Source organism: Panthera leo, chromosome A3 (assembly GCF_018350215.1).
Source record: "Panthera leo isolate Ple1 chromosome A3, P.leo_Ple1_pat1.1, whole genome shotgun sequence".
NCBI lineage: Eukaryota > Metazoa > Chordata > Mammalia > Carnivora > Felidae > Panthera > Panthera leo.
Genome location: NC_056681.1, coordinates 134,358,203 through 134,374,642, shown reverse-complemented (window position 1 = coordinate 134,374,642; position 16,440 = coordinate 134,358,203).

The following is a 16,440-nucleotide window of genomic DNA, read 5'->3' as shown; positions in this document are numbered from 1 at the left end:
TGACTTTGGAACGCCTACTTGGTTCATTAAAATCTTTTCGTCATTTCCTTTAAATAGCTTCCTCGGGGTCACTAAGAGGAGGGCTTAGGTAACTCATTCCATTTCGCGCAGCATTGCTCTGACATGCATTCAGCCGCTGAGATACTCTGTGCTAGCTACTTTCAGGAATGTTCAAAATCAGAGGGATAAAAAATGCACGGAGAAGGAGGTGGTTTAGGAAATGAAATTAATGGTTTTATATACACACACTAGTTATATTATAAAAGAAAACACATGTGAAACTAACAAAAGTTAGCCCATTTCAAAGGCAGTCATCTTGGCAGGAACAACACAGCCCTCCTTTGGCTTCCTAGGATAATGAGATATTTGGCGGACAGAACTTCTGAGATAAGAACACAGAACAACTCAGATTTATCAGAAGGAAGACATGTGATCAGGACTCCGTTGGTTTGTAGGCTGTATGAATTTGGATTGACGCAAATGATGAAGAATGCGTTGTTAATAAAAAATAGAATTTTGACATTAATAAAAATGAAATAAATCTGTTTTAATTATACAAATGACATTTTAGCCCTCTGTTTAGTTGCTTATCATTTTTTAGCAAATCAACAAGTCATAATTAGCCTTCAAGAATTTTCAAAATTGCATTCAAAAATATTTAATGTACTTAAAAATGCGTTTGGTGAGAACATACTAAAATTATGACTCATGTGGTCCTTCATTAATTTTCCTTGACACATTTCCTGATCACCCTCTATATGCCAGGCAGCATGCTGGGAGAAAGGGAGATCACAAAATACAAAAGTGATTAGTATAAAATCCCTGCCCACAAGGGGTTCACAAACTAGTCAGGGACCCCTTAATATTACCAGGTGTTATGGGAAGTGGAGGAAATAGACTGACGATTGCCTATTCGTCAGTAAAATAGAATCACCAATGTCTTAGTGTCCCCTTAAGAGTTCGAGTAATTAGTCCTGACTAGCTGCTAGAACAATGATCAGATCTGCATGGCTTAGCACAGTGAAGGTGTGTTTATTCTCAATAAAGGACCTGCAGACCCGGGTTCTCCTCTAGCTGCTAGCTCTGCCTTCTGGACAACCTGGAATCCTGGACTGAGTGGTAAGAGAGAGGCAGAGGCAGCTCAGGAAGCGTCTTTTGTTTGTTTTGTTTTGTTTGTTTTGTTTTTGTTTTAATATAATTTATTGTCAGATTGGCTAACATACAGTGTGCAAAGTGTGCTTTTGGTTTTTGGGGTAGATTCCCGTGGTTTATCACTTACATACAACACCCAGTGCTCATCCCAGCAAGTGCCCTCCTCAATGCCCATCACCCATTTCCCCTCCCCCCCCATCCACACTCAGTTTGTTCTCTGTATTTAAGAGTCTCTTATGGTTTGCCTCCCTTCCTCTCTGTTTGTAACTATTTTCAGGAAGCGTTTTGAGGCCAGTCCTGAAACAGGGAGACTGTGCCTCCCCACAGTGTTCCACTGACCAGAATGTAGTTCTATGCCCTGTCCTAACTTCAGGGAAGGCTAGGAATGAATGTATTTCTCTTGGGATGCTGGGAAAAGTCACAAGGTAGGGCACACAAATCTGCCCTTGCCATGGTCTGTTCCAAAAGGTAGGGCAAAGCCCTGCAAAGACAGACGATGCTCACAAGCATCCAGTTTAACCTTAGCAGTGTGGAAATCATGCATCTTTATTTTGTTTTAATTTTTTATAAAAGATTTGAACCTAAATTTCTCTTCCTGAAAATATAGAGTGTCTGTTTTCCTACCAAATCCTGACTAATAAAGCAATGTGACATGATAGTTACATCAGGGACCTTGGATATTTAAGAGATAAGGGTTTCCATACCACCCTGCTACAAGGTTCAGTCCCCTTATTATACAGCAGGGGTAATAATTCTACTTACCTCACAGGGTCGTTGCTAGAATTCAATCACTTAAGGAACGAAAGCAAGGGCAAAGGCATATTCTCTCCAGTGGGAAAACTGCCATTTCCAAGAGCTAATTCTTTTCCACAGCCTTAATAAAGTAGCCTTTTTATTTTACTTTTTTAAGTTTATTTACAAGACTGATTTATTTTGAGAGAGAAAGAGAAAGCATGAGCCGGGGAGGAGCAGAGAGAGAGGGAAAGAGAGAGAGAATCCCAAGCAGGCTCTGCACCATCACAGCACAGAGCTCGGTGCGGGGCTCAAACCCATGAACCGTGAGATTATGGTTCAGACGGAAGTCACGCTTAACTGACTGAGCCACCCAGGCGCCCCATACAGTGGTCTTTTTAAAAGCTCCTTACATGTGGAGCTGACTCCTCTAGAGCTTTATCTTTCCACCAGGGTCCTGTTCCAGCTCCTTCTCTGTTACGTCTCACTCAACCTCTTCAGGGACAGACAGAGGGACCCAAAATGGCACGTGATCCCATGGGCCAGCCCTCGGCACAGCTTTGTGGACCCAGAAGGCAACAGGGTCCGATTACATTAGGGCTCAAGTTGGGCCCTTTTCCTTGTCTGTTTAGTGTAAAATGAGATTTCCTGAAGTTTAAAATCTTGGAGCTTTGGTTCACGCAGCTGAGACTTCTTATTAACTTCTGAGAAGGGTTTGGGGCCCGGATACATGTTACACACATTTAAAAAGGATTCGTTTGGTTACTCTGGGCAGGACTCCACTGTGTCCTCCCAAAGTGCCCTTTCTCTCAGATTTATCCAGGGAAGAAGCATGGGTGGCCCTTACATAAGCGTAGAACTATTGACTGTGGAAAGAAGGAGGTCATAGGAAACTCCTAATTCCTAACCTAAGCTTCAAGTCCCAGACTCCCTACGCTATTATTAGATATTTCTTGCCCTTCATTCCAACCCCAGTCCCCAGGCACTGCTCTTGCCCTGCAGCTAACCGCCTCTCTGTAATTGCATATCACATGGGATGGAGGTGGAACTTAGGGGCCATGCCAAGGCTGGCTGCCTGCTGTGGACTTGCTACCCAGCCTCGGGTCTAGATGAGAGGGGGCGGACCGACGCTGTCTTACTCTGTTGATGGTAACGGGCCAGCCAACATCCATCCAGGGAAGCATGAGACAAAACCAAAAACACAATCAAAGCCTAATCAGTCCGTCTCTTCCCGGGTCTGTGGGCAAATGATTCTCTTCTTTTCCAGACACTATCACCTCTTCTCTACCTTCCACTGTTGCCATGGGAAGTGAACAGCCATGTGATATTTTGTTCCCAAATATTTAGGAATTGACAGCGATTTCGTGTATGGTATCCTACTAAGCCATTCAACAAGTACTTTTATAGTACTGTCTTTGTGCCGGGGATAGTTCTAAGCCTTAGTGGAACAAAATGAAAGGAGGGAAAAAAAAAAAAAAAAAAAAAAAAAAAAAATATATATATATATATATATATATATATATATACACACACACTCATAAAAATTATTGTCTATTGCAATTTTTTTATTTTTAAAAAATTTTTTTCCCATATGTTTTATATTTGTGAGAGAGACAGAGAGCGAGTAGGGGAGGGGCAGAGAGACAGAGAAAGAATCTGAAGCAGGCTTCAGGCTCTGAGCTGTCAGCACAGAGCCCGATGCGGGGCTCGAACTCACGAACCGTGAGATGGTGACCTGAGCCGAAGTCAGACACTCAACCGACTGAGCCACCCAGGTGCCCCTGTCTATTGCAATTTTAAAAAAAAATCTCAGTAGTGAATAAATGGGAAAATATGAAAGTTCCCTTGACACATATGGAATAAAATCCAATAAAAAATTAAAAAAAACATTTCCTTGGCCAATAATTAAAAATATTCAGATGAGAAACCACCTTATAATACCATTTGGTTATCAATACTAGGAAAAATTAGCACACGTGCACACACATACACACACACTCACACATAGATAGTCACTCCAGTATTGATGAGTCTGTGCTGAATTTGCTACACGCACGTCCTGAGGAGACTTTCCAGTCCAAAAGAGTAACAAGAAGCCAGAGTCCTTTTAGGGTTATCTCTTTCCTGTGACCAGATGATGCCATCATTTAGAATCTTCCCTAAGGAACGATGTAACAGAAATAAAAATCTACTCAAATGCATTCACTGTAGTGTTGCCTAAAATAGCACAAAATTCTTCATCAATAATTGGCTAATTATTGTACATGAAAATAAAATATTTTTCCATGTGAAAATAGGAAACATTTCCATTTGTTTTTATAATTTAAAAAAGGCAATATACAAATAGCATTTTCCTGTGGTTGCTACTACATAAAAGAAGTCTTTGCATAGACAAAGACCAGGACAAAATATGAAAAATGAAATTATCTGTTGCATATGTGTATTGAGATAAGAGCACATTTAATTTTTCGGAACGCTATTTAATATGGCTGCATCATCTTTTCAATATATAAAGTAAATAGATACAAGGATAAAGGAAATGAAATTTACCATAGGCTGAGCAAAGGATTAAAAAACTGATCAGTGATGGGTGAAGAAAAATGGAAGCAGTCATCAAGCTTGAAAATACAATACAGATGATTTCTTGGTAGAAAATAGGAGTTTCCTGAAATTAACCATGAGCCCACCCGGTGGGATCCAGAAGAACCCAGCCAGCATCCCGCACGTGCATCAGAGTAGCCCAGTCCTCGGTACGGAATTAGAGAAATGCCCAATCGTGTATGTTTCTGGTGAATACTGAATGCTTCTGTAAAATTGCTCAAACACTGACAAATCTATAGGATTTTAAATATGCATCATGGAGAAAAGAGCCGTTAAGGTCTCAAGCATATCTGAAGGTTACTTTCCAGCTTCGGAAGGCGGCAATTTGCTTGTGACAGCCTAAAGGACAAGAGGACGCAGTCTCTACCTCACACCCTTCCCTTCCTTTGGTCTCTACCCTTCCATCCTTCTTTCACTGCCCACCCCCCAGTACAATCTAAGCCATGTGACTTTTTTCAACATCTGCTTCCTTTCTTTTCTTTCATAGAAAGCGTGCATGAATAATCAGACCACACTGCTGCTGTTAATTGTAAAAATCATTAGTAAAGTTCCAGGTGCTGTTTACTATATAAGCATTGTAATTTTCTATCCTGAAATCAGCAACTCCCCCACATCATTGTCTGCCCTGGGGCACGAGCACTGTGTGGCTTTGAGGCTGTCAAAGGCAGTCGCAGCCCCATTTACTGGGACTGAAAGGGATCGATCCACACCTGCGGCGTTTGAGGCAATAATTCCTAATATTAACAGACCTCATGAGGAGCAGGCCCTCTTGCCAGCCTCCTCGTGATTCAACACTTCGCAATCCATGTGAAATCACTGAAATATGCTGTGATTGACTGACACCCACCCCGAGTTCCTTCTTCCCCTCTCTGCCTCCGCTCCACCCCGTTTCCCAAGGGTTCTGGAGAGAAACCTATGAGGAAGATAAAGCCAACCCAGACACCCCTGAAATCCACCTAGCAAGCAGAGGCGCCTCGAGATTTGTGATTGTAAACGACTGAACGCAGAGGAAGAGAAAACTCAAGAGCCCCAGAAAGCCTGCCCCAAGAGGAACGAAGAAACGTGGATATTTTACCGAGAGAGAAGATCATCGCGCGAAGAGGCAGGAACTTGCCCAAAGCCACACAAACACTGCCTAATGCTTCTGTTACACACAACAGATTACAACTTCCATCTGTTTCCTTGAAGGCACCTGTGGTTTTCCTCAAAAGATTCAAGATAAAAGGAAACAAAGCTTGAGTTTACGTTTTTCCCAGGTAACATAGGCATTCCTGGATGCACCTGCTGTTCTTTCCTTCGGCTCACAATCCCCACGCGGCTCCTCAGGCAGGACCCCGAGCGGCAGCCCCACGGGGCTGCCTGGCTGTTCTGGCTGCTCCTTTGCCTACACTCTGCAGCACTCTGTGTAGTTACAGCCACGGCCAGTAACTCACTGCATTGTAGCGTGTGTTTGTGAGCCTCTATTTCAGTGGCGTTCAGAATGCCTCTACGGAAACCAGCTTCCCTTCTTATTTTTCTGTTCTCGGCCTAGGATACAACACCTGGAAGAATGAATAAAAGCTACTGATACAGCTTTTCTAATACCCAACGCTTTGAATGACTGTTAGAGCCAGGAAGTCCTTAGAGACTCGCTAATCCAACCTTAAGTCTAAAACTTCCTCATCTGAGGCACAAAAACATTAAGTGCCTATGCTGAACTGGGTTTTCAATTTGGCATCATCACCGCCCCCTTCTCTAGTCTTCACTAGGTCCCCTAGAAGAATCCTCGAACTGCATTTCCCAGAATCCCTTTCCCCATAAGTTTGCAGGTGCCTCTGGCCTCAGAAGGGAAGCAGGAGTCCGTATTCTCTGGCAAGTCATAGCTAGAGGTACGACTGAACTCACCGGTAAGAGTCTGGGTGGAAAGTGGGTTCCCACCCACTTCTCAGAAGTTTCTCCTGTGGTAGCGTTGCAAGTGGAGAACTTTGGCAATGGTTTTACATTCTTTGTTACCCCTAGCCCTTCCAAATGCTTTGTTAGGTTTCTATTTCTTGTATTAAAATATTCCTATGAAAAAAGAGCCATCTTTTCAATAAATGGTGCTGGGTCACTAGGATGTCCATGCTGGATGGAAATGAATCTTTTCCCTGTGCCTCACACCATCCTTAAAATTCAAATTCAGTATGACTGGATCTGTATGTAAGTAGTTAACATCTTTTAAAGATTTAAAAGAAAACATACAAGAACTTATTTGTAACATTGGGGTAAGCAAACCCTCAATAAGACAGACACACACATGCGCATGCACACACACACACACACACACACACACACACAAATGCTAACCATAAAAGACAAAACTGCTAAATAGAACTCCATGGAAATTCAGATCTTCTGAATATCAAAATACACCATGGAGAGACGTGGAAGACATACCATAGAATAGGAAAATATATTTGTCAGACCTACATCTGACAAAAGGCTGTCCAGAACATATAAAGAACTTTTAAAAATCAATAAGAAAAAGGCAGACATTCAAATAATAGAAAGACTTGAATAGGCACATAAGAAAACAATAACTGAATCACAAAAACCAGAAAACAAGAAAATTTAAAGGTGCTCAGCTTCACTGATGATCAGATAAATACAAATCACAAGAGAGAAAGTCTATAACTTAAAAGACGGATAAAACCAAGAGTTGCATCTAGCGCAACTAGAATCCATAGATTTATAGAAGATTAAATTGGTAAAACCACATTTTCATGTTATTGGAAGACACTGGGAAACTGACGTTGTCTACTAAAACTGAACACGCATACATCCTACATCCTGGCAATTCCGCCCTACATCCGTATCGATAGAAATGTGCACATGTATTCCCGAAAAAAACATGCTTTCGAGCATATTCACAGCAGGAATACTTGAATAGGTTCATACTGGAAAAAAAATCCAGACCTACTAGTCAATAGTAGAATAAACTGTTGCCTATTCATGAATGGAATACTATAAAGTGATGAGAATGAAATAATTACAATTTCCTCCAACAGATGGATGAGTCACCATCAAAAGAACTCAGACGTAAAAGAATACATACTTAGATAATTTCATTTGTATAAATTTAAAAATCAGAAAACAAACTCTATGATTTTAGAAGTTAGGGTAGTGGTTACTCTTGAGGAGATAATGACTACAAGACGACATGGGGGTTCAGCGGGTACACTTTGTGAATCTGGATTCCTGTTACCTGGCACTTCAGTTTGTGAAATTTCATCGAGTTTCACTCTTCATATTTGTGTATTCCTCACTAGGGACAAAAAACATTTCAATGCTTACATTAACAAACCCTCTGACTGCAGAGTGGCATCTAATTTCCTAACAGAGTAAATTGCTTGAAGCCTACAGATAATAAGTTTCAGGGCCATGATTATGAAGACGGTGATGAAGGTGACAATGACAGATATTTTCAGATACAATGAAAAGAGTGTCTACTCTTCATTAGGTGATAGACAACGGGCTGGAGATTTTACTGACCGCATTTTAAATGTGCCTGAGTGGCTCAGGCGGTTAAGCGTCTGACTCTTGACTTTGGCTCAGGTCATGGTCTCATGGTTTGTGGGTTTGAGGCCCACGTCAGGCTCTGTGCTGAGAGAGTGGAGCCTGCTTGGGATTCTCCCTCTCTCCCTCTCTCTTTGCCTCTCCCCCGCTTGCTCTCTATCTTTCTAAATAAACAAACTTAAACGTGCCACCTTGCTATTTCCCTCGTTTTAATCTTACGGTATCCTAGGAGGTGGGAATCATAACCCTCATTTCACAGATGGGGAAATTCAAGTTAGCCAATTTGTTCGGAGCCACCCACCCGTGTCAGTCAGCACTGTCTGCCTGAGAGTCTGTCTGATACCACGTACTGGGCATTTCCCACTCCCCAGCACAGTTAGGTTTATAAAATAATGTTCATCTCCATTGGTATTTCAGAAGCTCTTCTGAGTTTGCAAATACTAACTCATTCAAACCATTGCTAATACTGATGGTGATGTACAAGTGTTGCAAAGTCTTCATCTCTGCTCAAAGGTGCCAAAGATCAATGATTACAGGATCTCTGCCCTCAGTGTGTAACACCCGTTCGGGGCAGATGGCTGCCTGTGGGTCTTATTACACAGAAATTCCTGGTCATCCAGCAAAACTGGAAAATTGTGACTCTCAGGAATCAGGTGAAACACTGTTCTCTCACTTGAAAAAAAAAAAAGAAGAAGAAGAATGAAAAGAACCAGTAGTTACCAGGGCTGCAGGAAAAGAATTTGGTATAATAAGCATATAATAAGCACTGCAAGGGGCCTATGGAAAACAGGACAAAGGAATCCCCCTCAAAATCCCCCGTCTCTTTCGGATAATAGAAGGCAAAACGGAGCGCCCAGTGAGGGCTGGGAGGCGCTGCACGTGACCGGAAGCTGCACTTTAGGAGCTGTAACTGGGCTTTTCCGGTCCCGGGTGAACTTCCTCTCCTGTTCGTCTCTGTGACAATTCGCAGTATTTTCCAAGATCCCAGTTTCTCACCCAACCTCTTTCACCCCAATTCTGGCGTTTAATCACAGACTCCTGTTGGGGGGGGGGGGGGGGTGTTGAGGCCAATGGGCCGGCACCGGCACCTCTGCCCACATGCCGACCAACAGCTCCACGGCCTCCTCGACGCCCCTCACTTTTCTGGTGCCCCAGAGGCGGAAGATGGCCTCGCGCTCTCGGAGGACGAACCCTCCCTGTGGGCCCGAAATGCCTTCCCAAATTCTTTCCAGGACTCTTTCTAACGTCTTTTAAAAACGCACGTCTCTTCGGTCCCCAGATGTACGTCGCCCCCTCATGCGTTAGTCTCGAAGCGAAGTGCCCTCTAAACTGACCTCTCAAATCTATTTCGTTGCCCAAGGCCTCTCTTCCATTTTGTCTCCAAACTTCTCCGATGGTCATTTTCACTGGTTTGCACACCTGTGGACACCTGTACAGCCAAGCCTGTGCCCTCCACCTTGCTCTTCCCGTCCCCCGCCATGCCCGTGTAATTTCACAATCCACTGAGGACACATCTTTGTGTATTGAGGGGGCCCCTCCTCACAGTGACACTGTGGGTGGCTTTGTCTTTCTTGAGTTTCCCTGTCTATTAGTTTCTGTGCCACCTGGTCTCCAAGTACTCTTCTGACTTGCTAGCTGGTTGTCCTTTCCAGCTGGGCTCTGCGTCTTCCCGCACCTGAGTGTTCATGATCCCTGGATAGCTCCCCTGCTAGACCCCTGCTCATTCAGATAACCTAAACCTTATTAATTTATTTATTTATTTATTTATTTATTTATTTATTTATTTGAGAGAGAGAGAGTGTGTGCAAGTGAGGGAGGGGCAGAGAGAGAGAGAGAGAGAGAGAGAGTCCCAAGCAGGTTCAGCACAGAGGGCTCAGGCTCATGACCCTGAGATCATGACCTGAGCCAAAATCAAAAGGCGACACTTACCCGACTGAGCCACCCAGGCGCCCCTAAACCTTTTCTTTCTTTATTTTTTTGATGTCAAACTTTCCCACAGAGCTTCAAATGTTCTTACCTAGCTCTTTGCTAGACGTTTTCATCTGAAGATGCAGACCCCATCAGTAGGGAAGACCACCACTAGAGAGAGGAAAAGAGACAAGGCCGACAGCCTCCCGAGGGCATGTGTATCCCCCGCACCGAGCACGGAGTATGTGGTCCATGAACGTCTGTCAAATGAATGAAAGAATGAAGGAAAGAACAAACGAATGAATGAGCGGTGAAGAAGCCTCAGAGATGCTCCGAGGACACGTTTTCCTGACCCATGCCATCCCTCACCGCAACAGCATCCATTCACACGTGGGAGCAGGTGCCTCTGCATCTGCTCCCCAGTGTGAAAGAAGAGGATGAAATTAGCCAGAAAGCACGAGACTGCCATTTTGTGTGCGTGTCCTTTTTCAAGTTTTCATTAGGTGGATGTCTTCCTTTTTCTCTGAATGCAGGTTCTGGCTTCCCAAATAGCTGTATTTCAGAGAACATTCCTGAAGAGACCAGGGCTGCTCATCAAAGGCCATCTCAGCGGTGCCCCAGCGGCTGGGAGGGCCAGGCCCGGCCTGCCATCACAAGCCACTTCCGCACAGAACGGGGGCTGTAAACCATTAGGCGGCTGTTCTGCATGGAAACGAAGGATTTGCTGGATCATGTGTTTTTTTACAGAGATTATTTAAGGCACGATTTCTGTTTATGGTCCCAGGACAAATTATAATCACCTTTGTTTACCTCCTTTTCCTTCCTTAATTAACCGACAACCTATTAGCATACATTTTTTTACCCCGGGGGTATTAATTATACATAATTTATATCATAAGCACTTATTTCGTATCAGTGGGATGAATAAAACATTTACCTGCTTATAGCTACTTGAGGTTAACATTTTTATACAAAAACTCACCTGAGACTTCCAATCAAATTATCAGATTTTTAATTTTCTGTTACATAATGATACCATACGAGTCGCTGCAGCATTTTCTTTCACTCTGCGCTTAACAGTCGTTTTAGCAGAGTGCTGTGCCCGCAGCATTAATTCACTGTAATACATGCTTTGCTGCACAGTGAGACGCAAAAAATAAAAACACGCGATTTGCAAAGAGGAGAGCTGGATCCGTACCCGGGATTGGAACACCAGGACCAGCGCCAGTGGAGGTTACAACCTGGAGGCTTCTAGGTTCATCCTCAGAACCTGAGGGGATCCTCGAGGTCAAAGGGCAGTCACGTCCATCTGTCATCTGGAAGGTGAGGACCCTTGGGCCCAGGGAAGGCAAATGTCTGGCAGAACCCACTCCACCAGCGAGGAACTACGAAGCTTGGGACACAGTGTAAATCTACAGACCTTTTCTGACCGCACAAGATGCTGGCTGTCCTTTCCCCAAACGTGGCAGAACTGGAATGTCTGAATCGGGTGTGGTCTCACGGCCAGACGTTTTGAAACAAGATGTGCATGAATCAGACGTTAGAGAAGAAACGTCACAGGCTTTTCTCTAGGTGTAGGGAACAGTCAGTGAGGAAGCGTGCGACACTCTCAAAAGACCTGCAAACTCACTGGAGTGCCCCAGGAGGCCCTGGGTCCATCCGGGCATATATCACAGGCTAGCACTTCCCTAATCCCCCTTTCCCTTTCTCACCACACTTTTCGCCTGCTGTCTTCTTTCTCTGAATGCACGGATGTTTCAGACCATGAAGCCTGATCCCTTCCAGCTCTGAATATTTACTCATCAACTACGGGTTTCGCAGAAACCAGCGGCAAAGTTAATTACAACACAATGCACCGTTTCACCTGAGAAATCCTCTATTGCTCAAAGGGACGTACACAGACTTTCAGTGGTCTTGTGATGGAAGGAAAGAAGAAGCATATGTGCATGAGACCGAGCAGGCTGGCTTACGACCGGAGAGCGGATGATGGAGAGGAGAGGAGAGAAGCTGGGGGCGATAATGACCTGTCAGTGACGACGAGCCCTCTGCCAGGTTCTCTTTCTCGGTCCCTCTTTCTGTTCTCACGTGCGCCTGGGGCAATAAATATGATGATCCTCATCTTGTAGATGAGAAAAGGCTTAAAGGTTAAGTGACTTATCTTAAGGTGCAGCTGTAGCAGGAGACAGTGCTGGGGTTTGAACCGAGGTCTAGATATTTTTAACATCCAGGCTGTTTCCATGACACCACGCTAACAGCAAGAAAACGGTAACAGGTGTTTAGGTAGAAATGCTGAAAAACCCTTTTCCCCATGTTATTCACACCCCAATTTGGAAGTATAAATGCTGCATCTTTAATGTATTCTTTGCCTGGAAAGAACAAAGCATATTTCTCTTGCATAAGTCTTTTTGCATCACTAATGAGTTAAGGTGGCAAGAAAACACTTGATGTCAGTGTTGGGGAAGAGCGAGAGGAATCGGCTTTTTGAATCTCCTCTCATACTGCAGAAATGGTAACACAAAGGCAGAAAGAAAAATGTACAAAATACGAGATGTCCCAGAGCGTCCTGGTAGACAGAGCTGCCCGGCCCAATGGGATCTCCAGTGTTATCCTTACACATTCCTACCGGGCGTCCGGCCCAGTCACAGGGTACCCCTCTCGCAGCTCCAGACGCGTCCTATCCCTCAGTCCCTGGTGAATCCACAGCATCAAAGGCTGGCTAGCATTCGGAGCTACTAGGATCATCCTCTTGTGCCCAGCCATGAAAGGTTGGAGTTCTTCAAGGCTCTTCCCGGTTCCCATCTCTTTGTACTCTATGCTGTCTTCATAGATGATCTCGTCTGTGCCCAAGACATCGATTACCATGAACCATTTCATGGTAGATCCCTTCCCCCGGGAACCTGAGATGTGGACTCAGCAAGTCCCTAAGGAGGTCTTAAAACTACCCAAAGCTAACGTGTACCAGACCACACTTATAATGGCCTCCCCCACCCCCTGCACCACAGAGTTTAATTCATTAAAGAACAAAGAAAGAGAAAAAATAAAAACCGGTTCTTTCCTCAGCTTCTTTATCTCAGTGAATGACGTCCTTTATCCATTTGCTCAAACCAAAAGCCTGTCTCCTCGCCATATCCAATCTATTGCCTACTATTTTGCCTCCTGAACAGATCCGGAGTCCATCCATGTTTTCTACCTCTGCTGCCAACATCATGAACACGGCTGTTAATATCACTCCTAGGGACTCCTGCAATTGCTTTCTCATTGTCACCCACAATCTTGGGTATTGCCCCCCTCCATCTGTTTTCTGAACGGTAGCCAGAGTGATCTTTACAAGATTCAAAATCCAATGATCTCAATCTCCACTAAAAACAATGGGAAAGACCTTTTTAAATGTGGAGCGAAAGTAGAAACCATAAGAAAATATTGATACAGTATACTGTATAAAAATAAAATATGTCTGATGACAAAACTACTCTAAATCAAGTTAACGATAAAAGGCACACTCAGAAATTTAGACAAAGTGCTAGCTTTCTTAAACTAAAAAGACATCCTAAAATAAACTTTAAATATGACAACCAAACAGAAAAATGAGCAAAGAACGAGAGCCCCACATTTTCATTTTGCACTGGGCCCTACAGATTATGTAGCCAGTCCTCACTACCAAGCTCGTGGGACACTGTGCCATATGATTTCTACAGCAATAACTCTGACCAGAAGAGCCAGCCCAAATTTCATCACCTCCTAAGACCTTTTTAAAAAAAAATTTTTTTAATGTTTATTTTTTGAGAGAGAGAGAGAGAGAGAGCGAGCCAGGGAGGGGCAGAGAGGGAGACAGAGTCCAAATCAGACTCCAGTCTCTGAGCCGTCAGCCTGGAGCCCAATGCGGGGCTTGAACTGACAAACCGTGAGATCATGACTTGAGCCAAAATTGGACGCTTAACCGACTGAGCCACCCAGGCGCCCCAATCACATCCTAAGATCTTGAAATTGTGACTACCCCAGGAAAATGGGACTATCAGCAAAGGGGGAAGATCCTGGGATGATGAAGGTACGTTTTTTGATAGGTAGACAAAAATTCAAAGACTAAATTGTTATCAAATATTACATGATAACAGGTGACCACCTGCACTTGGAGACGGAAACCCACACCCCGTATTACAGCCCCTCAGTCCATGTGGGGTGATGCAAATAAAAATCAGGCCTGCACCTTCCCCTTGCAGAGTTCATCATAAAACCAGTATGAGTGCATGAGCACATGAGAAATGAAGTATTAGTACCAGGATTCCACTAAAAAACAACAACAGGAGAGATGACAAAAAAAAAAATCACAAAATGTTTTACAGTAAGCATAAGTGCTTGGATAACTTACAAAAGCATATGCTTAAGATATTAACGGTGATAAAAATCAAATAGTGACAAAACTGTATTTATTGTGGATTCACTTTCTATCAAGGCTAGCACGGGGACTGGCACGGCCAGTAACGGCATTGAAGCCCTCACCCTGGCTGTCTAGTCTGTTTGTCCGGACAGGCAACAGCTCATTCAATTCAGAGGAGAAAACTCCACCCGGGCTGTGTAGACACACAGACAACAGGGTAAGGAGAAGGGAGTGAACCACAAGATCCTAACAGGTAAAAAACTTGATATCCCTCCCCCTCACTAATGGTATCTAGCTCTTGCCAAAACTATTTCAGAGAAAGAGTGTGGTTTTTTTGGAAGTTAAACTTCTGTCTTTCTCCTTTGAATCTTTCCCCGTGTTTTCACTCCCTTTGCCAGCTGTCGAGTGCTGACCGTAATCTGCGTCCTAGGCAGTGGACCTCACGAGCTGGCACTTACAAATGTGCTTCCTCTGGAGACATCATGGTGCTGGAACATTCATTCCCATGTTCCCAGAGCTGGCCCACCTCACCTTTCCTGACAGAACCTGTCAGCGGCACGCTCAAGCTCTGCTCGGGGATGACTAATCTTGTCTTGTCTCCTTTTCTCAGGGCTCCCGAGAGACATTCAGCCACGGCATGCTTTCTTAGGCCTTCTGTAGAGGACACTCCTGCCCCTCCCTCACTTTCCCTCCCCTCCGCGTCCATTTGTGAATTCTCAGAACAGGTAATATTTTCAGGAACAGGACTTCTAGAAGATTTCTCCTGGACTTGCACTTCATTCATCCTGGGCTGTCGGACTTTTAGGTAGGTTAAAATTTGCTCAGTGTTGAGTGAAAATAATGTGTTGAGGTATGATCTCTGGCTTCAAGGGAAGTTATGATTTAATATAATAGGCAAGTAGAAGATAGTATAATTTTTTTATTATAGTTAACACAGATATAGCCACAGGATTATGAAAAATGAAGAATGTCAAACTATAAAAACCTCAAGTATAAGACCATCGAGGGCATCCCAAGAGCAGATGCTTTCAAGTCTACAAAAAAACATGGAATTTTAAAGAAATATATTTGAGATAGAATATCTTGCCTTTATATCAAAGGAACAGAGACGGTATTTAAGAAAAAGGCTAGTAGCTCACTCGCTGATTCTTCCCTAAAATCCTGCTCATCTGTGATTACTCTTCACAGAAACTCATGAGTCTGGTGTGAGTCCTGCAATTTCCCAGTTGCGGCCGTTGTCCTTCCTGGCTCCCACAGTACTGGACAATCGCCATGGCCCTGAACTTGAGAATCTTCTGTGAACACGAGTTCTCCATGAGCCACCCCATCATCTCGTCAGTTCCTGGTACGCGGCCATCGCGTGGGCCTCGTACACCCACACGTGTGGGGAGATGGGTTTCAGGTCGGAGACAGTCAAGTTCCTGTTGGGTTTAACTTTGCCGTATTGCTGGGCGAACCGCCGACGTTCAGGGGCCACACGCGGTATGCGTGTTAAATGCAGCCGGGAGACGTGCCTCTGGAAAGCGTCCTGCAAACACCTTGAGTGCCAGGTGGCTTCTGACTATTAGGCCGCGAGCTCTCTGAGCAGAGGGGCCACGTCCCGTGCACTTCTGCTCCCCTGGCACCTCGCACCCTGCCTGAGCCAGAGGATGTTCTCAGCACAGAAGAGAAAGAAGAGAGGAAGAAAAAGCACGGTTCGCTCTACGAAAAGCTCCACCGGACCTCCCAAAGGCAAGTCCGGAGCAGCGGTAACTTGAGTCCCCGGGAGCCCAACTCAGCAGACCCGCATCACAGGGTGAGGACCCGCCCTCTTGAGACGGAGAGGGCATCGCTCTCCCTGTGGGGTTAGAAATAAAATGGAGCTGCTTCATTCCCACTAACTCCTGTTCTTCGGGCACATCTGAAACCAGCCTCATCCCCCTCATGCTACATACGAGATAGTTCTTCGGCCAATATTAAAAAGTAATCTCCCAGCTCATTACTAAATGAGAAACGAAGGAGCTGGAGCTAAAAACAAAATGATCACTCTGGACAGATGGCTGGTGAATTTGTAGACCAGCCTCAGAGCCCTCTGGACCTGAATTTGAAAGTAAAAGAAGTTTACTCGTGTTATTGCAGCCTCTTTTAAGGCCATTAGC